Source organism: Bufo bufo, chromosome 1 (assembly GCF_905171765.1).
Source record: "Bufo bufo chromosome 1, aBufBuf1.1, whole genome shotgun sequence".
In the NCBI taxonomy this organism is placed as follows: Eukaryota; Metazoa; Chordata; class Amphibia; order Anura; family Bufonidae; genus Bufo; species Bufo bufo.
In genome coordinates, this window is record NC_053389.1 from 187,739,389 (window position 1) to 187,757,073 (window position 17,685).

The following is a 17,685-nucleotide window of genomic DNA, read 5'->3' on the forward strand; positions in this document are numbered from 1 at the left end:
AGGTCTTTACTAAAAAAATATGTTAAACCGGTGGTACCATCGCCATTGCCTCCTCCTCCTGTTTTAGTCGAGGGAAACTTGGAGTTTGAGATCTCCAGGATTCTCGACTCGAGAGCTCTTCGGGGTTCCCTCCAGTACCTGGTGCACTGGAGGAGATATGGTCCTGAAGAGAGGATGTGGGTTCCGGCGTCAGATGTCAACGCCAGCCGACTGGTGAAGGCCTTTCATAGGTCCCATCCGGATAAGGTTGGTCCAGGGTGTCCGGAGGTCACCCGTAGAAGGGGGGGGGTACTGTCATGCCCCACTCTGACGATGTGCGGAAGTCGGCCAGGATAACAGCACGAGTTTAGTATTTGTTTTGGTGTCGTGCTGGATCCGCCTCTCATCAGGTGCACTGGGTGGAGTCATTCCTTTAAACGGCCTCCAGCTAAGTGCTCTGAGCGGATTATACTGATCATTCTGGTCTGGGAAGTTTGGAGGGAAGGTTGGCTGTCAGTTCCTGCTCTCAGAGATAAGTGGCATTTCTAGCTTGGTTATTTGTGTCATCCAGCCCATCCAGGTTCTGTGCGAGCAGGCTGCTCCTATCCTCCCACTTCACCATCTCAGGGAGTTCAGGGTTTTGTCAGTCCAGGCTGGAGGACACAGCACGCCTACCTTCAAGGTCTGCCTGTGGGCTGAGCAGCGCAGGGAAAGAGGTCAGGGATGAACTAGGAGGTGACCCTTCCCCTGTCTCTCGTCCAGAGCCTGGTTGGTGTGTTATCGTTTATTCTGAGTGCGCGTTCGTCGTGACATTCAGTGACCGTGGCGTGGATTCAAACAAAGGGGAGGGAGCCAGCGTTTTTTTAACCATCTCCCAGTTCGAAAAATCAATTTAATAAATGGATCCCAGATTGGGGATCATACAGGGATTAAACTGATGAGAATAGTACTACAGAAAATACCACTCACGGGTGTGACAGTAAATTGCACGGCGCAGACGCAGTGACCGTGGCCTGGATTCAAACAAAGGGGAGGGAGCCAGCGTTTTTTTTAACCATCTCCCCTTTCGAAAAATATATTTAATAAATGGACCCCAGATTGGGGACGTAACAGGGATTAACCACCTCCGGACCGCTGTACGCACAGACGCGTCCTGGAGGTGGTTGATTCATTCCGAGTGGACGCATATACGCGTCATCTCGCGAGACGCGAGATTTCCTGTGAACGCGCGCACACAGGCGCGCGCGCTCACAGGAACGGAAGGTAAGAGAGTTGATCTCCAGCCTGCCAGCGGCGATCGTTCGCTGGCAGGCTGGAGATGTGTTTTTTTTAACCCCTAACAGGTATATTAGACGCTGTTTTGATAACAGCGTCTAATATACCTGCTACCTGGTCCTCTGGTGGTCCCCTTTGTTTGGATCGACCACCAGAGGACACAGGTAGCTCAGTAAAGTAGCACCAAGCACCACTACACTACACTACACCCCCCTCCGTCACTTATTAACCCCTTATTAGCCCCTGATCACCCCTAATCACCCTGATCACCCCATATAGACTCCCTGATCACCCCCCTGTCATTGATCAACCCCCTGTAAAGCTCCATTCAGATGTCCGCATGATTTTTACGGATCCACTGATAGATGGATCGGATCCGCAAAACGCATCCGGACGTCTGAATGAAGCCTTACAGGGGCATGATCAATGACTGTGGTTATCACCCCATATAGACTCCCTGATCACCCCCCTGTCATTGATCACCCCCCTGTCATTGATTACCCCCCTGTAAAGCTCCATTCAGACGTCCGCATGATTTTTACGGATCCACTGATAGATGGATCGGATCCGCAAAACGCATCCGGACGTCTGAATGAAGCCTTACAGGGGCATGATCAATGACTGTGGTGATCACCCCATATAGACTCCCTGATCACCCCCCTGTAAAGCTCCATTCAGATGTCCGCATGATTTTTACGGATCCACTGATAGATGGATCGGATCCGCAAAACGCATCCGGACGTCTGAATGAAGCCTTACAGGGGCATGATCAATGACTGTGGTTATCACCCCATATAGACTCCCTGATCACCCCCCTGTCATTGATCACCCCCCTGTCATTGATTACCCCCCTGTAAAGCTCCATTCAGACGTCCGCATGATTTTTACGGATCCACTGATAGATGGATCGGATCCGCAAAACGCATCCGGACGTCTGAATAAAGCCTTACAGGGGCATGATCAATGACTGTGGTTATCACCCCATATAGACTCCCTGATCACCCCCCTGTCATTGATTACCCCCCTGTAAAGCTCCATTCAGACGTCCGCATGATTTTTACGGATCCACTGATAGATGGATCGGATCGCAAAACGCATCCGGACGTCTGAATGAAGCCTTACACGGGCGTGATCAATGACTGTGGTTATCACCCCATATAGACTCCCTGATCACCCCCCTGTCATTGATCACCCCCCTGTCATTGATCACCCCCCTGTCATTGATCACCCCCCTGTCATTGATCACCCCCCTGTCATTGATCACCACCCCTGTCATTGATCACCCCCCCTGTCATTTATCACCCCCCCTGTCATTGATCACCCCCCTGTCATTGATCACCCCCCTGTCATTGATCACCCCCCTGTCATTGATCAACCCCCTGTCATTGATCAACCCCCCTGTCATTGATCACCCCCCTGTCATTGATCACCCCCCTGTAAGGCTCCATTCAGACATTTTTTTGGCCCAAGTTAGCGGAATTATTATTTTTTTTTCTTACAAAGTCTCATATTCCACTAACTTGTGACAAAAAATTAAATCTCACATGAACTCACCATACCCCTCACGGAATCCAAATGCGTAAAATTTTTGAGACATTTATATTCCAGACTTCTTCTCACGCTTTAGGGCCCCTAGAATGCCAGAGCAGTATAAATACCCCACATGTGACCCCATTTCGGAAAGAAGACACCCCCAGGTATTCCGTGAGGGGCATATTGAGTCCATGAAAGATTGAAATTTTTGTCCCAAGTTAGCGGAACGGGAGACTTTGTGAGAAAAAAATAAAAAATATCAATTTCCGCTAACTTGTGCCAAAAAAAAAAAATTTCTATGAACTCGCCATGCCCCTCATTGAATACCTTGGGGTGTCTTCTTTCCAAAATGGGGTCACATGTGGGGTATTTATACTGCCCTGGCATTCTAGGGGCCCCAAAGCGTGAGAAGAAGTCTGGTATCCAAATGTCTAAAAATGCCCTCCTAAAAGGAATTTGGGCCCCTTTGCGCATCTAGGCTGCAAAAAAGTGTCACACATGTGGTATCGCCGTACTCAGGAGAAGTTGGGGAATGTGTTTTGGGGTGTCATTTTACATATACCCATGCTGGGTGAGATAAATATCTTGGTCAAATGCCAACTTTGTATAAAAAAATGGGAAAAGTTGTCTTTTGCCAAGATATTTCTCTCACCCAGCATGGGTATATGTAAAAAGACACCCCAAAACACATTCCCCAACTTCTCCCGAGTACGGAGATACCAGATGTGTGACACTTTTTTGCAGCCTAGGTGGGCAAAGGGGCCCATATTCCAAAGAGCACCTTTCGGATTTCACTGGTCATTTACCTACTTACCACACATTAGGGCCCCTGGAAAATGCCAGGGCAGAATAACTACCCCACAAGTGACCCCATTTTGGAAAGAAGACACCCCAAGGTATTCCGTGAGGGGCATGGCGAGTTCCTAGAATTTTTTATTTTTTGTCACAAGTTAGTGGAAAATGATGATTTTTTTTTTTTTTTTTTTCATACAAAGTCTCATATTCCACTAACTTGTGACAAAAAATAAAAACTTCCATGAACTCACTATGCCCATCAGCGAATACCTTGGGGTCTATTCTTTCCAAAATGGGGTCACTTGTGGGGTAGGTATAATGCCCTGGTATTTTAGGGGCCCAAATGTGTGGTAAGGAGTTTGAAATCAAATTCTGTAAAAAATGACGAGTGAAATCCGAAAGGTGCTCTTTGGAATATGGGCCCCTTTGCCCACCTAGGCTGCAAAAAAGTGTCACACATCTGGTATCTCCGTACTCAGGAGAAGGTGGGGAATGTGTTTTGGGGTGTCATTTTACATATACCCATGCTGGGTGAGATAAATATCTTGGTCAAATGCCAACTTTGTATAAAAAAATGGGAAAAGTTGTCTTTTGCCAAGATATTTCTCTCACCCAGCATGGGTATATGTAAAAAGACACCCCAAAACACATTCCCCAACTTCTCCTGAGTACGGAGATACCACATGTGTGGCACTTTTTTGCAGCCTAGGTGGGCAAAGGGGCCCATATTCCAAAGAGCACCTTTTGGATTTCACTGGTCATTTACCTACTTACCACACATTAGGGCCCCTGGAAAATGCCAGGGCAGTATAACTACCCCACAAGTGACCCCATTTTGGAAAGAAGACACCCCAAGGTATTCCGTGAGGGGCATGGCGAGTTCCTAGAATTTTTTATTTTTTGTCACAAGTTAGTGGAAAATGATGATTTTTTTTTTTTTTTTTCATACAAAGTCTCATATTCCACTAACTTGTGACAAAAAATAAAAACTTCCATGAACTCACTATGCCCATCAGCGAATACCTTGGGGTCTCTTCTTTCCAAAATGGGGTCACTTGTGGGGTAGTTATACTGCCCTGGCATTCTAGGGGCCCAAATGTGTGGTAAGGAGTTTGAAATCAAATTCTGTAAAAAATGACGAGTGAAATCCGAAAGGTGCTCTTTGGAATATGGGCCCCTTTGCCCACCTAGGCTGCAAAAAAGTGTCACACATCTGGTATCTCCGTATTCAGGAGAAGTTGGGGAATGTGTTTTGGGGTGTCTTTTTACATATACCCATGCTGGGTGAGAGAAATATCTTGGCAAAAGACAACTTTTCCCATTTTTTTATACAAAGTTGGCATTTGACCAAGATATTTATCTCACCCAGCATGGGTATATGTAAAATGACACCCCAAAACACATTCCCCAACTTCTACTGAATACGGAGATACCAGATGTGTGACACTTTTTTGCAGCCTAGGTGGGCAAAGGGGCCCACATTCCAAAGAGCACCTTTCGGATTTCACTCGTCATTTTTTACAGAATTTGATTTCAAACTCCTTACCACACATTTGGGCCCCTAGAATGCCAGGGCAGTATAACTACCCCACAAGTGACCCCATTTTGGAAAGAAGAGACCCCAAGGTATTTCGTGATGGGCATAGTGAGTTCATGGAAGTTTTTATTTTTTGTCACAAGTTAGTGGAATATGAGACTTTGTAAGAAAAAAAAACAAAAAAAAAAAACATCATTTTCCGCTAACTTGTGACAAAAAATAAAAAGTTCTATGAACTCACTATGCCCATCAGCGAATACCTTAGGGTGTGTACTTTCCGAAATGGGGTCATTTGTGGGGTGTTTGTACTGTCTGGGCATTGTAGAACCTCAGGAAACATGACAGGTGCTCAGAAAGTCAGAGCTGCTTCAAAAAGCGGAAATTCACATTTTTGTACCATAGTTTGTAAACTCTATAACTTTTACCCAAACCATTTTTTTTTTTACCCAAACATTTTTTTTTTATCAAAGACATGTAGAACAATAAATTTAGAGCAAAATTTATATATGGATGTCGTTTTTTTTTGCAAAATTTTACAACTGAAAGTGAAAAATGTCATTTTTTTGCAAAAAAATCGTTAAATTTCGATTAATAACAAAAAAAGTAAAAATGTCAGCAGCAATGAAATACCACCAAATGAAAGCTCTATTAGTGAGAAGAAAAGGAGGTAAAATTCATGTGGGTGGTAAGTTGCATGACCGAGCAATAAATGGTGAAAGTAGTGTAGGTCAGAAGTGTAAAAAGTGGCCTGGTCTTTCAGGGTGTTTAAGCACTGGGGGCTGAGGTGGTTAAACTGATGAGAATAGTACTACAGAAAATACCACTTATATCGGGTGTGAGAGTAAATTGCACGGCGCAGACGCAGTGACCGTGGCATGGATTCAAACAAAGGGGAGGGAGCCAGCGTTTTTTTTAACCATCTCCCCGTTCGAAAAATCAATTTAATAAATGGATCCCAGATTGGGGACCATACAAGGATTAAATTGATGAGAATAGTACTACAGAAAATACCACTCACGGGTGTGACAGTAAATTGGACGGCGCGGACGCAGTGACCGTGGCGTGGATTCAAACAAAGGGGAGGGAGCCAGCGTTTTTTTAACCATCTCCCCGTTCGAAAAATCAATTTAATAAATAGATCCCAGATTGGGGACCATACAGGGATTAAACTGATGAGAATAGTACTACAGAAAATACCACTCACGGGTGTGACAGTAAATTGAACGGCGCAGACGCAGTGACCGTAGCGTGGATTCAAACAAAGGGGAGGGAGCCAGTGTTTTTTTAACCATCTCCCCGTTCGAAAAATCTATTTAATAAATGGACCCCAGATTGGGGACGTAACGGGGATTAAACTGATGAGAATAGTACTACAGAAAATACCACTCATATCGGGTGTGAGAGTAAATTGCACGGTGCAGACGCAGTGACCGTGGCGTGGATTCAAACAAAGGGGAGGGAGCCAGAGTTTTTTTAAAGGGTTTCTATCACTTGGTATCACATATTTAGGTGTCAGACACTAGCGATCCGCTAGTGTCTGCTCTAACAAACCATCCTAATATGACAGGTTTTGGGGCGGCCGTTTTGCTAAAATAACAACTTATATCTATATGCTAATGAGCCTCTAGGTGCTATGGGGGCGTCATTAGCACCTAGAGGCTCCGTCTACCTTCAAACTGTCGCCGCCCAGCGCGTCCCTCCAGCCCGCCCATCTCCTGCTGAATGCGATCCTCTCCGTGCGCGTCTCTGTTCTGCGCATGCGCAGTGAATGTCTGACCGCTTCCCTGCTCAGACATCTCCACTGCGCCTGCGCCGATGACATCATAGTGCTCCGAGGAACAGGCGCAGTGGAGATGTCTGAGCAGGGAAGCGGTCAGACATTCACTGCACATGCGCAGAACAGAGACGCGCAAGGAGAGGATCGCATTCAGCAGGACATGGGCGGGCTGGAGGGACGCGCTGGGCGGCGACAGTTTATGAAGGTAGACGGAGCCTCTAGATGCTAATGACGCCCCCATAGCACCTAGAGGCTCATTAGCATATAGATATAAGTTGTTATTTTTAGCAAAACGGCTGCCCCAAAACCTATCATATTAGGATGGTTTGTTAGAGCAGACACTAGCGGATCGCTAGTGTCTGACACCTAAATATGTCATACGAAGTGATAGAAACCCTTTAACCATCTCCCCGTTCGAAAAATCTATTTAATAAATGGATGCCAAATTAGGGACCATACAGGGATTAAACTGATGAGAATAGTACTACAGAAAATACCACTCACGGGTGTGACAGTAAATTGCACGGCGCAGACGCAGTGACCGTTGCGTTGATTCAAACAAAGGGGAGGGAGCCAGCGTTTTTTTAACCATCTCCCCGTTCGAAAAATCAATTTAATAAATGGACCCTAGATTGGGGACGTAACAGGGATTAAACTGATGAGAATAGTACTACAGAAAATACCACTCATATCGGGTGTGACAGTAAATTGCACGGTAAATTATTATTATAAGGTGTGTTAAGTAGTACTATTCCTATCAGTTTAATCCCTTTAACGTCCCCTATCAGGAGACGTGTATATGGAATCGATTTTAGAAACCGGGAGATGAAAAAAGATGCTTGGTCGGTCCTCTTAATTCCAATTTGGGGCACTGCGGGTGCGCTGTGTAATGTACTGTGCAATCCCAATATGTGTGGTGTGTTAAGTAGTACTATTCTTATAAGTTTAATCCCTGTTGCGTCCCCTATCAGGGGACGTGTATATGGAATCGATTTTAGGAACCGGGAGATGGAAAAAGATGCTTGGTCGGTCCTCCTACTTCAAATTTGGGGCACTGCGCGTGCAATCTAATGTGCCACCAGATATGAGTGGTGTGTTAAGTAGTACTATTCTTATCAGTTTAATCCCTGTTACGTCCCCTATCAGGGGACGTGTATATGGAATCGATTTTAGGAACCGGGAGATGGAAAAAGATGCTTGGTCGGTCCTCCTACTTCAAATTTGGGACACTGCGCATGCAATCTAATGTGCCACCAGATATGAGTGGTGTGTTAAGTAGTACTATTCTTATCAGTTTAATCCCTGTTACGTCCGCCATCAGGGGACGTGTATATGGAATCGATTTTAGGAACCAGGAGATGGAAAAAGATGCTTGGTCAGTCCTCTTAATTCCAATTTGGAGCACTGCGCGTGCGCTGTGTAATGTACTGTGCAATCCCAATATGTGTGGTGTGTTAAGTAGTACTATTCTTATCAGTCTAATCCCTGTTACGTCCCCTATCAGGGGACGTGTATATGGAATCGATTTTAGGAACCAGGAGATGGAAAAAGATGCTTGGTCGGTTCTCCTACTTCAAATTTGGGGCACTGCGCGTGCAATCTAATGTGCCACCAGATATGAGTGGTGTGTTTAGTAGTACTATTCTTATCAGTTTAATCCCTGTTACGTCCCCTATCAGGGGACGTGTATATGGAATCGATTTTAGGAACCGGGAGATGGAAAAAGATGCTTGGTCGGTCCTCCTACTTCAAATTTGGGGCACTGCGCGTGCAATCTAATGTGCCACCAGATATGAGTGGTGTGTTAAGTAGTACTATTCTTATCAGTCTAATCCCTGTTATGTCCCCTATCAGGGGACGTGTATGTGGAATCGATTTTAGGAACCGGGAGATGGAAAAAGATGCTTGGTCGGTCCTCCTACTTCAAATTTGGGGCACTGCGCGTGCAATCTAATGTGCCACCAGATATGAGTGGTGTGTTAAGTAGTACTATTCTTATCAGTTTAATCCCTGTTACGTCCCCTATCAGGGGACGTGTATGTGGAATCGATTTTAGGAACCGGGAGATGGAAAAAGATGCTTGGTCGGTCCTCCTACTTCAAATTTGAGGCACTGCGCGTGCAATCTAATGTGCCACCAGATATGAGTGGTGTGTTAAGTAGTACTATTCCTATCAGTTTAATCCCTGTTACGTCACCTATCAGGGGATGTGTATGGAATAGATTTTAGACAACCGCAAAGAGTTGTCAATAGTTGACACACTCATGACATAAATTTTATACCTCTAAGCGTCAATCTTGGTGTAGTTATGACTCTGCTCGTGCGCACGATTGGGAGATTGCAGGTGATGGGGTTTTTTCAAAGCCTATGGTCGTGCTGAGGTAGTTCAGTGACAGTTAAGTGACCCAGAAAACAATGATTCTGCAGTGTGGGCCCATTGTTGGCCTAGTAGGCTTTAATGATCACCTATGATGATCACAAAGAAAATTAATGTTTTTTCTATGCAAAATTATCCAGCCGATCGCTTTTGGTCTGTTCACAATGATGCAACGACCTTATCATCTGGGGTGTGCCTACATTGTCATTGCCAACACACTCATAGAGGTGGTCGCTTCATTGTGATACGCAAGCCCTATCAGGGGACGTGTATATGGAATCGATTTTAGGAACCGGGAGATAGAAAAAGATGCTTGGTCGGTCCTCCTACTTCAAATTTGGGGCACTGCGCGTGCGCTGTGTAATCTACTGTGCAATCCCAATATGTGTGGTGTCTTAAGTAGTACTATTCTTATCAGTTTAATCCCTGTTACGTCCCCTATCAGGGGACGTGTATATGGAGTTGATTTTAGAAACCGGGAGATGGAAAAAGATGCTTAATCGGTCCTCCTACTTCAATTTGGGGCACTGCGCGTGCAATCTAATGTGCCACCAGATATGAGTGGTGTGTTAAGTAGTACTATTCTTATCAGTTTAATTCCTGTTACGTCCCCTATCAGGGGACGTGTATATGGAATTGATTTTAGAAACCGGGAGATGTAAAAAGATGCTTAATCGATCCTCCTACTTCAATTTGGGGCACTGCGCGTGCAATCTAATGTGCCACCAGATATGAGTGGTGTGTTAAGTAGTACTATTCTTATCAGTTTAATCCCTGTTACGTCCCCTATCAGGGGACGTGTATATGGAATCGATTTTAGGAACCGGGAGATAGAAAAAGATGCTTGGTCGGTCCTCCTACTTCAAATTTGGGGCACTGCGCGTGCAATCTAATGTGCCACCAGATATGAGTGGTGTGTTAAGTAGTACTATTCTTATCAGTTTAATCCCTGTTACGTCCCCTATCAGGGGACGTGTATATGGAATCGATTTTAGGAACCGGGAGATGGAAAAAGATGCTTGGTCGGTCCTCTTAATTCCAATTTGGGGCACTGCGCGTGCGCTGTGTAATGTACTGTGCAATTCCAATATGTGTGGTGTGTTAAGTAGTACTATTCTTATCAGTTTAATCCATGTTACGTCCCCTATCAGGGGACGTGTATATGGAATCGATTTTAGGAACCGGGAGATAGAAAAAGATGCTTGGTCGGTCCTCCTACTTCAAATTTGGGGCACTGCGCGTGCAATCTAATGTGCCACCAGATATGAGTGGTGTGTTAAGTAGTACTATTCTTATCAGTTTAATCCCTGTTACGTCCCCTATCAGGGGACGTGTATATGGAATCGATTTTAGGAACCGGGAGATGGAAAAAGATGCTTGGTCGGTCCTCCTACTTCAAATTTGGGGCACTGCGCGTGCGCTGTGTAATGTACTGTGCAATCCCAATATGTGTGGTGTGTTAAGTAGTACTATTCTTATCAGTTTAATCCCTGTTACGTCCCCTATCAGGGGATGTGTATATGGAATCGATTTTAGGAACCGGGAGATGGAAAAAGATGCTTGGTCGGTCCTCCTACTTTAAATTTGGGGCACTGCGCGTGCAATCTAATGTGCCACCAGATATGAGTGGTGTGTTAAGTAGTACTATTCTTATCAGTTTAATCCCTGTTACGTCCCCTAACAGGGGACGTGTATATGAAATCGATTTTAGGAACCGGGAGATGGAAAAAGATGCTTGGTCGGTCCTCCTACTTCAAATTTGGGGCACTGCGCGTGCAATCTAATGTGCCACCAGATATGAGTGGTGTGTTAAGTAGTACTATTCTTATCAGTTTAATCCCTGTTACGTCCCCTATCAGGGGACGTGTATATGGAATCGATTTTAGGAACCGGGAGATGGAAAAAGATGCTTGGTCGGTCCTCTTAATTCAAATTTGGGGCACTGCGCGTGCGCTGTGTAATGTACTGTGCAATCCCAATATGTGTGGTGTGTTAAGTAGTACTATTCTTATCAGTTTAATCCCTGTTACGTCCCCTATCAGGGGATGTGTATATGGAATCGATTTTAGGAACCGGGAGATGGAAAAAGATGCTTGGTCGGTCCTCCTACTTTAAATTTGGGGCACTGCGCGTGCAATCTAATGTGCCACCAGATATGAGTGGTGTGTTAAGTAGTACTATTCTTATCAGTTTAATCCCTGTTACGTCCCCTAACAGGGGACGTGTATATGAAATCGATTTTAGGAACCGGGAGATGGAAAAAGATGCTTGGTCGGTCCTCCTACTTCAAATTTGGGGCACTGTGCGTGCAATCTAATGTGCCACCAGATATGAGTGGTGTGTTAAGTAGTACTATTCTTATCAGTTTAATCCCTGTTACGTCCCCTATAAGGGGACGTGTATATGGAATCGATTTTAGGAACCGGGAGATGGAAAAAGATGCTTGGTCGGTCCTCCTACTTCAAATTTGGGGCACTGCGCGTGCGCTGTGTAATGTACTGTGCAATCCCAATATGTGTGGTGTGTTAAGTAGTACTATTCTTATCAGTTTAATCCCTGTTACGTCCCCTATCAGGGGATGTGTATGGAATAGATTTTAGACAACCGCAAAGAGTTGTCAATAGTTGACACACTAATGACATAAATTTTATACCTCTATGCGTCAATCTTGGTGTAGTTATGACTCTGCTCGTGCGCACGTTTGGGAGATTGCAGGCGATGGGGGTTTTTCAAAGCCTATGGTCGTGCTGAGGTAGTTCAGTGACAGTTAAGTGACCCAGAAAACAATGATTCTGCAGTGTGGGCCCATTGTTGGCCTAGTAGGCTTTAATGATCACCTATGATGATCACAAAGAAAATTAATGTTTTTTCTATGCAAAATTATCCAGCCGATCGCTTTCGGTCTGTTCACAATGAAGCAACGACCTTATCATCTGGGGTGTGCCAACATTGTCATTGCCAACACACTCATAGAGGTGGTCGCTTCATTGTGATACGCAAGCCCTATCAGGGGACGTGTATATGGAATCGACTTTAGGAACCGGGAGATAGAAAAAGATGCTTGGTCGGTCCTTCTACTTCAAATTTGGGGCACTGCGCGTGCGCTGTGTAATGTACTGTGCAATTCCAATATGTGTGGTGTGTTAAGTAGTACTATTCTTATCAGTTTAATCCATGTTACGTCCCCTATTAGGGGACGTGTATATGGAATCGATTATAGGAATCGGGAGATGGAAAAAGATGCTTGGTCGGTCCTCCTACTTCAAATTTGGGGCACTGTGCGTGCAATCTAATGTGCCACCAGATATGAGTGGTGTGTTAAGTAGTACTATTCTTATCAGTTTAATCCCTGTTACGTCCCCTATCAGGGGATGTGTATATGGAATCGATTTTAGGAACCGGGAGATGGAAAAAGATGCTTGGTCGGTCCTCCTACTTCAAATTTGGGGCACTGCGCGTGCGCTGTGTAATGTACTGTGCAATCCCAATATGTGTGGTGTGTTAAGTAGTACTATTCTTATCAGTTTAATCCCTGTTACGTCCCCTATCAGGGGATGTGTATATGGAATCAATTTTAGGAACCGGGAGATGGAAAAAGATGCTTGGTCGGTTCTCCTACTTCAAATTTGGGGCACTGCGCGTGCAATCTAATGTGCCACCAGATATGAGTGGTGTGTTAAGTAGTACTATTCTTATCAGTTTAATCCCTGTTACGTCCCCTATAAGGGGACGTGTATATGGAATCGATTTTAGGAACCGGGAGATGGAAAAAGATGTTTGGTCGGTCCTCTTAATTCCAATTTGGGGCACTGCGCGTGCTCTGTGTAATGTACTGTGCAATCCCAATATGTGTGGTGTGTTAAGTAGTACTATTCTTAACAGTTTAATCCCTGTTACGTCCCCTATCAGGGGACGTGTATATGGAATCGATTTTAGTAACCGGGAGATGGAAAAAGATGCTTGGTCGGTCCTCCTACTTCAAATTTGTGGCACTGCACGTGCAATCTAATGTGCCACCAGATATGAGTGGTGTGCTAAGTAGTACTATTCTTATCAGTTTAATCCCTGTTACGTCCCCTATCAGGGGACGTGTATGTGGAATCGATTTTAGTAACCGGGAGATGGAAAAAGATGCTTGGTCGGTCCTCCTAATTCAAATTTGAGGCACTGCACGCGCAATCTAATGTGCCACCAGATATGAGTGGTGTGTTTAGTAGTACTATTCTTATCAGTTTAATCCCTGTTACGTCCCCTATCAGGGGACGTGTATGTGGAATCGATTTTAGGAACCGGGAGATAGAAAAAGATGCTTGGTCCGTCCTCCTACTTCAAATTTGGGGCACTGCGCGTGCAATCTAATGTGCCACCAGATATGAGTGGTGTGTTAAGTAGAACTATTCTTATCAGTTTAATCCCTGTTACGTCCCCTATCAGGGGATGTGTATGGAATAAATTTTAGACAACCGCAAAGTGTTGTCAATAGTTGACACACTCATGACATAAATTTTATACCTCTATGCGTCAATCTTGGTGTAGTTATGACTCTGCTCGTGCGCACGTTTGGGAGATTGCAGGCGATGGGGGTTTTTCAAAGCCTATGGTCGTGCTGAGGTAGTTCAGTGACAGTTAAGTGACCCAGAAAACAATGATTCTGCAGTGTGGGCCCATTGTTGGCCTAGTAGGCTTTAATGATCACCTATGATGATCACAAAGAAAATTAATGTTTTTTCTATGCAAAATTATCCAGCCGATCGCTTTTGGTCTGTTCACAATGAAGCAACGACCTTATCATCTGGGGTGTGCCAACATTGTCATTGCCAACACACTCATAGAGGTGGTTGCTTCATTGTGATACGCAAGCCCCTTCACCACAACAAGGTAACGATCACGAAGGGGAATTGACACATGTATGTGCCTTTTTTTTTTTTGTTTGGTTTTTGAAGCCACAGTGCAGCACCAGAGGCCAGAAAAATTAGGCATGTACACATGCCTGAAAAATTCGGTATTGTTGCAGCCGACAAAATTGATGTTTGTTTCCCAGGCAGAAAGTGCCCTAAAACATTGCGGCTTGATCCCTAGTTGGTGGCAGATAAGTCACTTTAGTCATCCGGCATTCAGAGATAAAATACAGCAGCGTGTGGACAATTTTTAGCCCAAGGCAGCTCATCTCATCAGGCCTTTTTTAGTCGAATGTATCGCCCACTGTCATTCCCTTCGGGATCCATCCCTCATTCATCTTAATAAAGGTGAGGTAATCTAGACTTTTTTGACCTATGCGACTTCTCTTCTCAGTGACAATACCTCCTGCTGCACTGAAGGTCCTTTCTGACAGGACACTTGAAGCGGGGCAGGCCAGAAGTTCTATCGCAAATTGGGATAGCTCAGGCCACAGGTCAAGCCTGCACACCCAGTAGTCAAGGGGTTCATCGCTCCTCAGAGTATCGATATCTGCAGTTAAGGCGAGGTAGTCTGCTACCTGTCGGTCGAGTCGTTCTCTGAGGGTGGACCCCGAAGGGCTGTGGCGATGCGTAGGACTTTTAAAAGCTCTGCATGTCCTCCATCAACAACACGTCTGTAAAGCGTCCTGTCCTTGCCGGCGTGGTCGTGGGAGGAGGAGGATTACTTTCACCTCTTACCCTGTTAGATTCCCGTTGTGCTGTGACATCACCCTTATACGCTGTGTAAAGCATACTTTTTAATTTATTTTGGAACTGCTGCATCCTTTCCGACTTGCGGTAATTTTGGTAACATTTCAGGCACTTTCTGCTTATACCGGGGGTCTAGTAGCGTGGACACCCAGTACAGGTCGTTCTCCTTCAGCCTTTTTATACGAGGGTCCCTCAACAGGCACTACAGCATGAAAGACCCCATTTGCACAAGGTTGGATGCTGAGCTACTCATGTCCTGTTCCTCGTCCTCAGTGATCTCACTGAAGGTATGTTCTTCCCCCCAGCCACGTACAACACCACGGGTACCAGATAGGTGACAACGAGCACCTTGGGATGCCTGTTGTGGTTGGTCTTCCTCCTCCTCCAAGCCACATTCCTCCTCTGACTCCTCTTCCTCACAATCCTCTTCCAGCGTTGCCGCAGGTCCAGCAAGCGATGCTGATAAGGCTGTTTCTAATGGTGATGGTGACCACAACTCTTCCTCTTCATGCTCATCTACAGCCTGATCCAGCACTCTTTGCAGGGCACGCTCCAGGAAGAAAACAAATGGTATGATGTCGCTGATGGTGCCTTTGGTGCGACTGACTAGGTTTGTCACCCCTTCAAAAGGACGCATGAGCCTACAGGCATTGCGCATGAGCGTCCAGTAACGTGGCAAAAAAATTCCCAGCTCCGCAGAGGCTGTCCTAGCACCCTGGTCATACAAATACTCGTTGACGGCTTTTTCTTGTTGGAGTAGGCGGTCGAACATTAGGAGCGTTGAATTCCAACGTGTCGGGCTGTAGCAAATCAAGCGCCTCACTTGCATGTTGTTTAGCCGCTGGATATCTGAAAAGTGTGCCATGGCCGTGTAGGAACGCCTGAAATGGCCACACACCTTCCTGGCCTGCTTCCTGTTAGGCTGGGTACTTATGCACAAAGCGTTGTACGATTAGATTACACACATGTACCATGCACGGCACATGTGTCAACTTGCCCAAATTCAATGCCGCCAACAAATTGCTTCCGTTGTCACACACCACTTTGCCGATCTCCAATTGGTGCGGAGTCAGCCACTGATCCACCTGTGCGTTCAGGGCGGACAGGAGTGCTGGTCCGGTGTGACTCTCTGCTTCTAGGCAAGTCAACCCCAAGACGGCGTGACACTGCCGCATCCGGGATGTGGAATAGCCCCTGGGAAGCTGGTTGGGGGGGTGCCGTTGATGTGGAGCAAGACGCAGCAGCAAAAGAGGACTCAGCCGAGGAGGTTATGGAAGAGGATGGAGTAGGAGGAGTAGAGGAGGTGGCAGCAGGCCTGCCTGCAAGTCGTGGCGGTGTCACCAATTCCTCTGCAGAGCCACGCATTCCATGCTTGGCAGCCGTCAGAAGGTTTACCCAATGAGCAGTGTAGGTGATATACCTGCCCTGACCGTGCTTTGCAGACCAGGTATCAGTGGTCAGAATGACCCTTGCCCCAACACTGTGTGCCAGACATGCCATTATTTCCTTTTGCACAATCGAGTACAGGTTGGGGATTGCCTTTTGTGCAAAGAAATTTCGGCCGGGTACCTTCCACTGCGGTGTCCCAAGAGCTACAAATTTTTGGAACGCCTCAGACTCCACCAGCTTGTATGGTAAAAGCTGGCGGGCTAAGAGTTCAGACAAGCCAGCTGTCAGACGCCGGGCAAGGGGGTGACTTTGTGACATTGGCTTCTTACGCTCAAACATGTCCTTGACAGACACCTGACTGTGGGCAGATGAGCAGGAACTGCTCAAGGCGAGAGACGGAGTGGCGGATGGTTGAGAGGGGGCAAGGAGGACAGCAGTAGTTGACGTGGCTGAAGATGCTGGACCAGGAGGAGGATGGCGGCTTTGAGTTTGTGTGCTGCTTGTACTCATGTGTTGATCCCATAGGCGTTTGTGATGTGTGATCATGTGCCTTCGCAAAGCAGTTGTACCTAGGTGGGTGTTGGACTTCCCATGACTCAGTTTCTTTTGGCACAGGTTGCAAATGGCATCGCTGTTGTCAGAGGCAGACACACAAAAAAAATGCCACACTGCTGAGCTCTGCAATGACGGCATTCTGGTGGTGGCAACAGCATGCGTTGATTGGCGTGCTGTCTGGCTGACCCCGGGTGCCGATGCATGCTGTCTGACTGTGCCACTAGCTCCTTGCGACGACCTCCCCCTGCTTCCAACTCGTCTCCTCCTCCTCTCTGTCTCCCCATCTGAACTTTCCCCCTGTTCTTCTTCTCTTCTAGCGGGCACCCACATGACATCCACGGACACATCGTCATCATCAACCGCTTCACTTGTATCTGACAACTCAGCAAAGGAAGCAGCAGCAGGTACAACATCATCATCATCACACCGTACGTACATGTGTGTAATGCTGCCTGACTGAGACATATCCCTGTTATCTACATCCTCTGGCAATAATGGTTGCGCATCACTCATTTCTTCCAACTGATGTGTAAATAACTCCTCTGACAGATCAAGTGAAGCGGCTGTGGTGCTAGTGTTGGTGGTGGCGGCAGGCGGGCGAGTGGTAACTTGAGAGGTGCCCGAAGCTAAGCTGGAGGAGGATGGTGCGTCAAGGTTCCGAGCGGAAGCTGTAGAAGATTGGGTGTCCTGTGTTAGCCAGTCAACTATGTCCTCAGAACTTTTCGAGTTCAGGGTTTGTGGCCTTTGAACACTGGGCATTATTCTAGGGCCAAAGGGATTCACAGCACCACGATCACGACGGCCCCTGCGGGGTGGCCTG